General features: G+C 39.6%; 1 long non-coding RNA gene across 1 annotated transcript in view; it reads right to left on the minus strand.

The window, feature by feature from the left end:
- The window catches only part of LOC140344637 (uncharacterized), a 28,259-nt gene extending 18,788 nt beyond the window's left edge, over positions 1-9,471 (minus strand). Inside the window, exons 1-4 of the long non-coding RNA XR_011923615.1 lie at positions 9,337-9,471; positions 3,740-3,806; positions 3,586-3,644; positions 2,131-2,240 (exon numbers count right to left, since the gene is read on the minus strand). This is a non-coding gene — a long non-coding RNA (uncharacterized lncRNA). The remainder of the gene's footprint in view (positions 1-2,130; positions 2,241-3,585; positions 3,645-3,739; positions 3,807-9,336) is intronic.

The raw sequence follows: 9,471 nt of genomic DNA on the forward strand, positions 1-9,471 counted from the left end.
AGGAAGGTAGTAAAGATGAATCCAGCACCATAGGAGGGAGGAAGGTAGTAAAGATGAATCCAGAGGCATAGGAGGGAGGAAGGTAGTAAAGATGAATCCAGAGGCATAGGAGGGAGGAAGATAGTAAAGATGAATCCAACGGCATAGGAGGGAGGAAGGTAATAAAGATGAATCCAGCGGCAAAGGAGGGCATTGTGTCTGAGTGCATTACTACTTGCTACATATCCCCCAACACAACCAAATGCCTTCCCTGAAAGAGCAATGTATGGAGAAATAATTACATGTGTTTTACATGAATGGACAAAATCTTCTGGCTTTGAATATTTAGCCCTTTATTAAGGTTCAACTCTCTGTTTGTAATCATCCCAAATAAATCTTCTAAGCACATGTGTAACATAGCATGTGTTTTGCTGGACAGTGGGGCTCTTCTGCCCAGTGTGCGTGCTGACAGGCCTGGAGTGTAAAGACTTTAGGAAGGTAGTGGAAGGCCTACATGACTGAGGGAGTCAGGAAGCAGGCAGTGAGAGGGTTAATAGAAAAAGCCCAGGAAGTTAGCACGAGGGAGGGGGATGTGAAAGTGATGTAGAGGTGGGTGGAAAATAAAGGGGTTAAAGGGACAGGGATTTGAGAAGGAGGGATCATTTTAGTGAGAAGACAGAGTGAAGGAAAGTTTTGGTAAGTGTGGGAAGAGTTTGTAAGAGAGAAGTTTTCCCACCCTCCCGCGCTGCTATGTAATGGGTCCAGTGGATGTGCTGTGGTGAAGTCCTTGAAGGATGTTGGTTTGGGTAGTGTTAAATGGGGGTGGGAGATTCTGTCTTTGGTGTGGAATCTCCAAAAAAGGTGTGTTTTAAGGTCATGGTATTTTGGTGGGACTGTGCCTGTTAGTGATATCGTTCCCGAGCTTGGCATGATGCGGCTGGGAAAATGTTATTAAAATGTTCTCTAATTTTGGGTAGGTTATTGATTTAATATGTTAATTTGATTTGTTATTGTTGTTATCTAGTTTTGGTAATTAATTGGTTATGTTAATAATGTAATAAATGGCCTACAAGCCATTTAAGCAAAATCCGGTGCTCTGTTTGTCTTCCAGTCATGATTTCTTCTAGTACTACATCTGCTAAGAAATTTACTACTAAGATAAACCTTATACTAAATTCCCCCTGACTGCAATGCTGATTCTTTTGACATAAATATATTCCATATATAAAAGGAAAAAGGAAGGGGAGGAGAAATAAATTTAACCTAATTAGGAATTAATTTATTGGAGTTATTCTTGTTTTAAAGATATATCAATATAGAACTCATTGTCAGGTTTGTGATGTGTGTGTTACCTAATTTCTTAATAAACCCAAAGTCTATGACCCTGATTTATGAAAGCTCTCCAAGACTGGAGTGAATACACTTTCAGAAGTGAAGCTGGGTGATCCAGCAAACTTGGAATGGATCTGGTCTAGGATTCAAAACATTTGCTAGCAAATAGAAAATGATTTTAAAAAATCCATTTCATGTTTTCTGGATCACCCAGTTCACTTCTGAAAGTGTATTCTCTCCAGCCTTGGAGAGCTTTCATAAATCAGGGCCTATGAATCCATATTTAAGCTATTACATAGCCACACCAAAGTCTTTGTATCCTTTTTAGCTTTGTATAGTAAGAAAACAAGGTAATAAATTAATATTTGGTGGTGGTCTGTGGTAAAGGAAGGTTACATAGTTCCCGAGCTGGGAGGTTTTGTTTCTGGGATCAGTTATATAAACTTTTATCATGGTGAAGCAGACCACCGGTGTAATTGGGTGCCTGTGAGGCAAAAAAATTGTTGCGATAAGGTATTTAATGTTTAATTAGGTAGAAATGTTAATTTATGTTTTGGTTATTTATGTTATTTATTTAAGTTTTATGGTTTATATTTAAGATTTGTATTTGTTATATTTTATTTGAATATTTAATTAGGCTATGGGCTATTTAACCCAAATATTATTCTGTGGTTATTTGAATATGGTATTAGGGAGCGTTGGTATTGGTTTGGAGGAGTCATGGGTTTTTAGGGTTGATAGGTTGCAAGATCTGTTTTGCTGCAGTCATAGTAATGGGGGCTAAATGATTGATTATATACACACAGTCCATGACCTTACCTGAAATGTAAGTTTTAGCAATGATTGCAGTGGGTTTACATTGGTCGCCTGCTCACAGGGCATTGCACAATTCTGCCACATATTGATAATCCACAATGTAGGTGTTCCAACTGTGAACAAATTGGGGTAAAGGAACTAAAGTCAGACAAAATCATGCCACCATGGTTCATAATAAAAACAGCTTTAAAATATTATACTGATCATGTAATAAACCTTTGACTCTGTATTTTATTTGCACTAGTCTTTTAAAAGTGCCTCCCCTCCCTCTACTGTCTTGTGTGTGATTTTCACCTATTTCTTAACCTCCCTGGCCGTATTCCCGAGTATGGCTCAGGATAATTTTTGTTACCAAAAGCAGTAACCCCGAGCCAAACTCGGGGTGACATTGTAAAGGACTTAATTGATCTCGACAAGTCCGCGGCATCTTCCTGCCATGTCCACCTTGCATCTTTGTCCTATAGCCTGGCATCCCCCGCATGACCAATGGACGTCTGAGCCTGTGGGGGCACTGCTCTGGGGGACTGACCAGGCAGGAAATTTAAACAGAAAAGAACCACTTTGACAGTAAAAATGCTGTCATAATTAGATCACCAGGAACATTAAGGGGATGGGAGTTTATGCTGACATTGAAACATTTTGCTGTAATTTGGACCCTGTAGTAGAGTTCTGTCTGCCAATGGAGTCATCCTGATCTTCCTTTTTCGGTCATAAGAAAATGACCAAGGCAGGGAACAAACCATGCTGCTCAGAGTTCTATAATAAGTATGTGTTTTAGGAAATAAAAATATTACAAATAAGATTTTGCTGAATGGAATGAAACTTTTTGCCCCAGTTTGTAAAGACCCACCAAGTAATGGAAGAGCTCCTTAATAGGGTAAAATTTGAGTGTAATTAGTTTCTACATTAGTATTACTTTCCCGTAGAAATGGCTGGCCAGGCACAATTGTATCCCTGAGGTCCTATGTTTGACAAGCCTTTTACAACACTTCTTACCCAAAACATTAGGGAATATAAAAAGACCATAAATGAAGATACTACAGAAAATACCCCTGTATGTTTAAGGTGGGCATCTAGTGGCTTTTGAAGCTTTCAAATTAGTGTTCCATTCTGATACAATTCTATGAGAACACATAACCTGCTTCACGAAGGTCAAAAGGAGGTCATGTACACAAAACACATTCTAAATGATCTCAGAAGGGTCTACACATACAAACTTTAGCTTTTCTTTGAAAGATAATTCATTGGTTGGTTTAGCTCAGCTTTAAGGATAAGCAATATATAGGTAGACATAAAGAAGTAGAAGTAGGTAAGAAATCGGCCTTTTCTCCCACAGTAGGGATAGTGACAGAGCTCCAAGTAGCAACCAGACTCATCTCACCCAAATCCCACTGATTATGTATATGAAAAAACATTATTTATTTTTATTTTATGCAAATATACAGCTGTGAATATTACCTGTGTAGGATGGCTTTCCAAATTGCAATCATCTTCCTCAGGATAGAAGCAGCATGACCCTGTAGAGTGAACACTCTTACAAAACACTTACTTTACTTAAGTGGTCAACTTGAGCAGAGAGCAAATAAACAGAAAGAGAGAATTTACCACTTACCACATTAAAAAGTTTTCTTTTCTACTCCTATTCCGGCAACAGCAAAGTTCTCCCCTGGCTTTCTATCCTGTTGACAGTAGTAGTAGAGAAAAAACAGATCATTGTTGCCATTGCCAGGGTCAGGTGCATCATATCTCAGGGTGGTAACGAAAAATATGGTCATATATTTGTCAGCGCTGCAGCATAATGTGTGATGATTGTCAAAAGGAGCAAAGCACATCAAGCATTATAGAAGTTAGTGACTGAATTACTACTACAAATCGCATGCCTAGTCATAACTATCCTAGAAATAGAGCAAGCAGGTACTGTCTTAGCACAACAACTACAGCCTGCTACATCATTGCTTCCCAGAGGATGGAAATATATCTGCACAGTAACCTATTGACTTAAATGGGGCCATTTTGCAAAGCTTGAAAATTGCAGCCCAGTGGACAGGCAATAACCAACATGGATCAGGCCAAGGTAAGACTTTGTCTCGGACATGACCCCCCCCCACCACCCACACCGCCTTCCATCTTAGAAGTGTGAAATGCACTGTATATGACCATATTACAAAGGTCAGGTATGTAAAAGTACCCAGTGTCAAAACCTCCATTCCTTAGTTTTCAAAAATGAACATTGCAAAGTAAAGCTTATGCTTGCTGTGGTTTCCTCACTATGCAGCTGGAAGCTTGAGAAAAAACAGGCCAAAGTGTAAAATAAAAGCTTGAGAGGCTGCACACCTCTTACCCCGCAGTCTGATGTAGAAATCCGTAATCTGCCTGTGTACACAGATATGCTGGAAGCAGAGACAATGGAAAATTGTTGTCATACTTACCTGTAATTTCCCTTCCTGTAATCCCCCCCGATAACATAAAGCTGGGTTACTTCCATCCCTTGATCTCCATAGGACCACCTTCCCAAAGCTATAAAAGTACCCCCCCTGCGGGTGTTCTGTTGCCAAGCTGGTGACAGGGCAAGAGAGAGAAATGTGCTGCCAGGAGGAGTTTACAGGGAAGAAAAATTACAGGTAAGTATTAAGGTAAGTGATTACAGGTAAGTATAACAATTTTTTATATTCCTGTCACTCCTTCTGACAGCATACAGCTGGGATGTATCAAGCAATACTTTAAAGGGAGAGAAGAAAACAATGCCACGGAAATAAAATCACTCTTTTGAAAGAGCCACTTGCCAAATGGAATCCCCAAAGTGGACTGAAGCTCCAACCTATAAAGCTAAAAGAATGTTTGGAGATTTCCAACTAGTTGTTCCCAGATCACGTTAGTAGAAACCTCTGTAAATGAAGCCTAAAATGTTGTCCCTTCCCTAGTTGTATGTTTCTTTACTTCTTGCAACTGAATCAAGCCCTCATAATGTAAGCATACATGATATTTAAAACCCTAGGATGTAAAATCCGTCAAAGATACAGCTTTGCTCCATTTGCGACTGTTAGGTAGGCTGACGGGAACATTCACAACTATAAAATAATTTGTTTCTCTGTAGGCAAATGGACAATCTTCCTCAGGAGAACCTTCAGAAAACAAGTTTCCCAATGCTGAGGTTATACTTCCCAGTTTTAGCCATACACAGAATACACCTTAAACAAGACATTCAATGATGGATGCTGAAAGGGTCTGAGACACTCCATTTTGTTGCCTGAGACACTCTATTTTGTTTCAGATTCTAGCTTAGTTCTGAGAACTAAATGTATTCTTTGGTTGTTTAGATTCTATAAACCTGATGTTCTGCCAAGACCAGTGTCCTTGTTAATTTTGCCAACTCAGATAATGTCGATTATTTATGAATAACAAGATGTTTTGTACGTGTCTGAAATTATGTAGCTAAATAATTTCAATCTAGAATAGATACACTAGTATCTATCTATTCTAATGAATGAGCATGCGCTAGGATATATTGTTATGTTATAAAAACTAAATGTTTGTTACAATAAAGTTGAAGATTGCTTGATACCATACGAGTGTATGCGTCGTTGATCAGTTCTTCCCAGGCGCCTGTTCTGATGCACCCAGAGACACTGGGATGGTGAGAGATCACAGAGGAATAGAGCCAAGAAACCTGCAGATCCTTTCAGATGCATTTACATTTTCAGGAAGATGGGTGGAACCTGGCTCCTTTCCAAGAGGGTGCCTAGTTCTGAAACTTTGCTTATCATGGTATAAGTAGTCAAAAAAATCTTCTTCCAAGTCCATTTTCTGCTTCTTGAGCAGACTTTAACTGGATAGAAAAAGGGCTCCCTGAGATCTTGTAGGACCAAAGGCAAGTCCTATGCTGGAAAGAATGACATTACTGAAGGCTTCAATTTCAATACTGCTTTGAAGAACTGTCACCACAAACTATGTTCCACCCAATTGGTGGTTGTAAGGGCTGACACTTGGACCTAAAATAGTTGACCCCAAGTTCCTTGTCCAAAGCTGAATGTAGAAAATTCTGGAACCTGTACTGGTGATGGGTTAACAGAAAGAAAATATTTGATTCTGCTATTCGAATAAAAACTTTCCATATATTGTGCCTATTTACAAATGTTTGTAAGCTTTGAACAGCTTATCTGCCACCAAAAAGAAAATCCAAATGCTAGGAGCCTCTGCCTTTCAATAAGTCCCGGGCGGTCATGGATAGAACGCTGCTACCAGCCCTGGAAAAGTTTGTCCTGCCCAAGAAAGAATAAAAGAAGTAGCCATATGAATTTTAGTTAACCCCTTTTCAGTTTCAGTCAATGGGAAAGAATTACTATTGCTTTTCTCTGAATCCTTCTTTATTATCAGCAGAACTCAAGATTAGTACTATTGCTTTTAAAATTTAATTTAATTTAATTTGTTTTTGTGAAAGGGTCACAAGCCAGTATTTAAAAGCTCTAGAATGTAACTGGAGATGCCATCAGGTATATCGACTTGAAAACGGAAAGGAGCTGCTGTCTGCCCAGAGGTAACTCATGGTTGAGAATTGTTCTGCTTATATGATCAGCCAACAGATTTTCAGGCTGGTAGTTAGGGGACAGAAGAGTTGAGATGCTTCCCTGTTCATGAAAAACAAAAAACATGATTGTGTCTTGCTGGAAACAGACAATTTTCCTTCTACCTTGTCTGGAAATGTAGAAGATCTGTTCACAAGTACCTTGGCTCTCTGCTCACATGACCTTTCATCAATATTCCCATTCACATCCCTAGCCTAGTCACTCTACTCCCACCATGGATCCCGTCCACCTCCCCTTGCTTATCCTACACGTCTGCGATCAAATACTCCCATCCCCTTACATCTCCCATTCCATCACTTCACCCACACCAGTCTTCATGTCCTGCCCCTACTGCCTGCTCCCACACTCACAACGGGGAACAATGTGCCCACCCATTGGAGGTGTGGCGTCTGACGTTGTGGTGGACGGGCCTCTTGCTTCACCCACCCATCGGCTTCCCTGTCCCCCGCCTGAGTGAAGTTTAAACATGTGGCCTATTATATTTGCCCCTGTTCTTCAAAGGGGCTGTGCAGTGATATCCACACGGCGCATGTGTAGCAGTTCTGCACAAGCGCCGTCACCTTACCCAACGTTGCCGGCTTCCCATATAAGGCAGGCCAGCGGGTGTCTTACGATTTCGTCACACACCCTGACCCCTGCAGCCCGTGAGCGTCCTAACTTTGTATCTCCAGACTCAGTTATTATGATTTCTCACACTCACAAGTATTCTTTGTTTTCTTTTATAATTAAACCTAATGTATTCAGTCTTTTGACTCTTTACTAATATTACCCTTCTCTAACGAATCATAACAATAAAATGTTATGTGCTATAGCACTGATCATGCAATACTATGTATGTTCCTTGATTTACCTATGCAATATACAAATATTCCATATTATGCTTTAAAAATAAGATTACATAGTTACATAGTTAGTACACAGTATTCATTTACCCTCCTCTTTCCCCGCCCCCTTTATCCTTCCTCGTCAAAACACGATACATTCACCTTTTCTTTGCCAATTTTCTTACTGTTGTTGAGGGATTTTACTGTCTGTTGATGAATTGCCCACTCCATTTTGGTTAGTGGGAACAAGCATTATTAACCTTCCTAGCGTTCTACTTCTGTCCATATTTTCATGCAAAAAGCATTAGATTTTTTTGCATGCAAATGTTTTTTACATTGTAGGCCTATACCGTATTTTTCGGACTATAAGACGCACTTTTTCTTCCCCAAAACTGGGGGGGAAAAGTGGGTGCGTCTTATACACCGAATACATGTTAAATATAATTTAAAAAAATCATACTCATCCGATACCGCGATCCCAGAATCTTTTTTTTCTAGGTTTTTCTCCTTTAAAATTGGGTGCGTCTTATAGGCCGGAGCGTCTTATAGTCCGAAAAATACGGTAATACTCAGGCATAACTCACTGAAATATGTTCAATATTTAATACATTTACTAATAAACTTTAAATAAAAAAACACAAAGATCTGTTAAAAAAATACAGAAACCTGTAATATAACTGTACAGTGGCATGTATAATATAAATATAATACAGAAACCTGTAATATAACTGTACAGTAGCATAAATATAATATATATATATATATATATATATATATATATATATAATTTCTTTGTATTGGACTCAACACAGCTATTTTGTATTGAATCCAATACAAATTCCTTTAAATTTCCTGCCGCGCCTCCCGCCTGCACAGACGCATGCACCGGCGTCACCAGGAACACCCGGAGAACGTTACTGCATGTAGCGGCAGAAGATCCAAGAAAAAAGATGTGTGCCGAGGAGCTGCAAGGACCAGCAGGGTGCCCAGGGACGCTAACAGAACAAGGTAAATGTTTTTTTTTACGTTTTTAGCGACCCCGAGTGCGACTCGGGATTACCGCTTTTAGCATGTAAAATCCATGCTGAGTCACACTCAGGATTACCGCTAGGGGGGTTAACTAACATGTATACCAATGTATATGTGACAATGTTTTTATTCAACTTTTGATTTTCAATATATGGCTGCACCTCAGAAATCCCGTCTTTTATTACAAACAAAACCCTACAAAAAATGTTCTACCGCACTTTCTGCCAGTCAGCATAGCAACTAGAAAAAAGCAACAGAAAAAGTATTTAAAAATGGCGTCTGCTAGAAGCCTAACAAGGGTAATGCTAGAGACAGCAAAATACCCATATTGGAGTATCTGGGAGAATATCAGCGTTATGGTACTAAATTGAACCCATTAACATCTGATGATAAAAAATACCACAGGATGATAACAGGGAGGTATAATATAGAACAGAATCCTGGTACAAACACCATCAGGAAACACACCCGTCCACTAAACCATATTGCATGTACAAAAAATGTTACACCAAAATTCCACCATATTATATACAATGCCTTTTGTTTGAGGTTCAGACTGCAATTTCCAGGAGCCGTCCAGCAGGTAACCCCAGAGATTCAACAGATAGAAAACACATTCTTTCCTTTAAACTCATCTCTACTACTGCCATTTGTATGATGGCTGTGAGCTGAAACCTGCTGCACATGTGCAAGGCACTGAGTGACTGTTCTGGACAGCTAAAGAAAAGTAAGAGGAAACAGGTAAAAAAAAACATGTCTTACTGCCCACCTACCCTCAATGAAGGGCCAATTTGCCCAACCCTAGCAGCAGCTCTGTTCATGAAACTTTTCCTCTGGTCACTTCCTGGTCTGAATCATGTGATTCCCTGAGAGCTGCCTCTTTACTCTAGAGGACCAGAATATTCCGC

This window comes from Pyxicephalus adspersus, chromosome Z (assembly GCF_032062135.1).
Source record: "Pyxicephalus adspersus chromosome Z, UCB_Pads_2.0, whole genome shotgun sequence".
Lineage (NCBI taxonomy): Eukaryota > Metazoa > Chordata > Amphibia > Anura > Pyxicephalidae > Pyxicephalus > Pyxicephalus adspersus.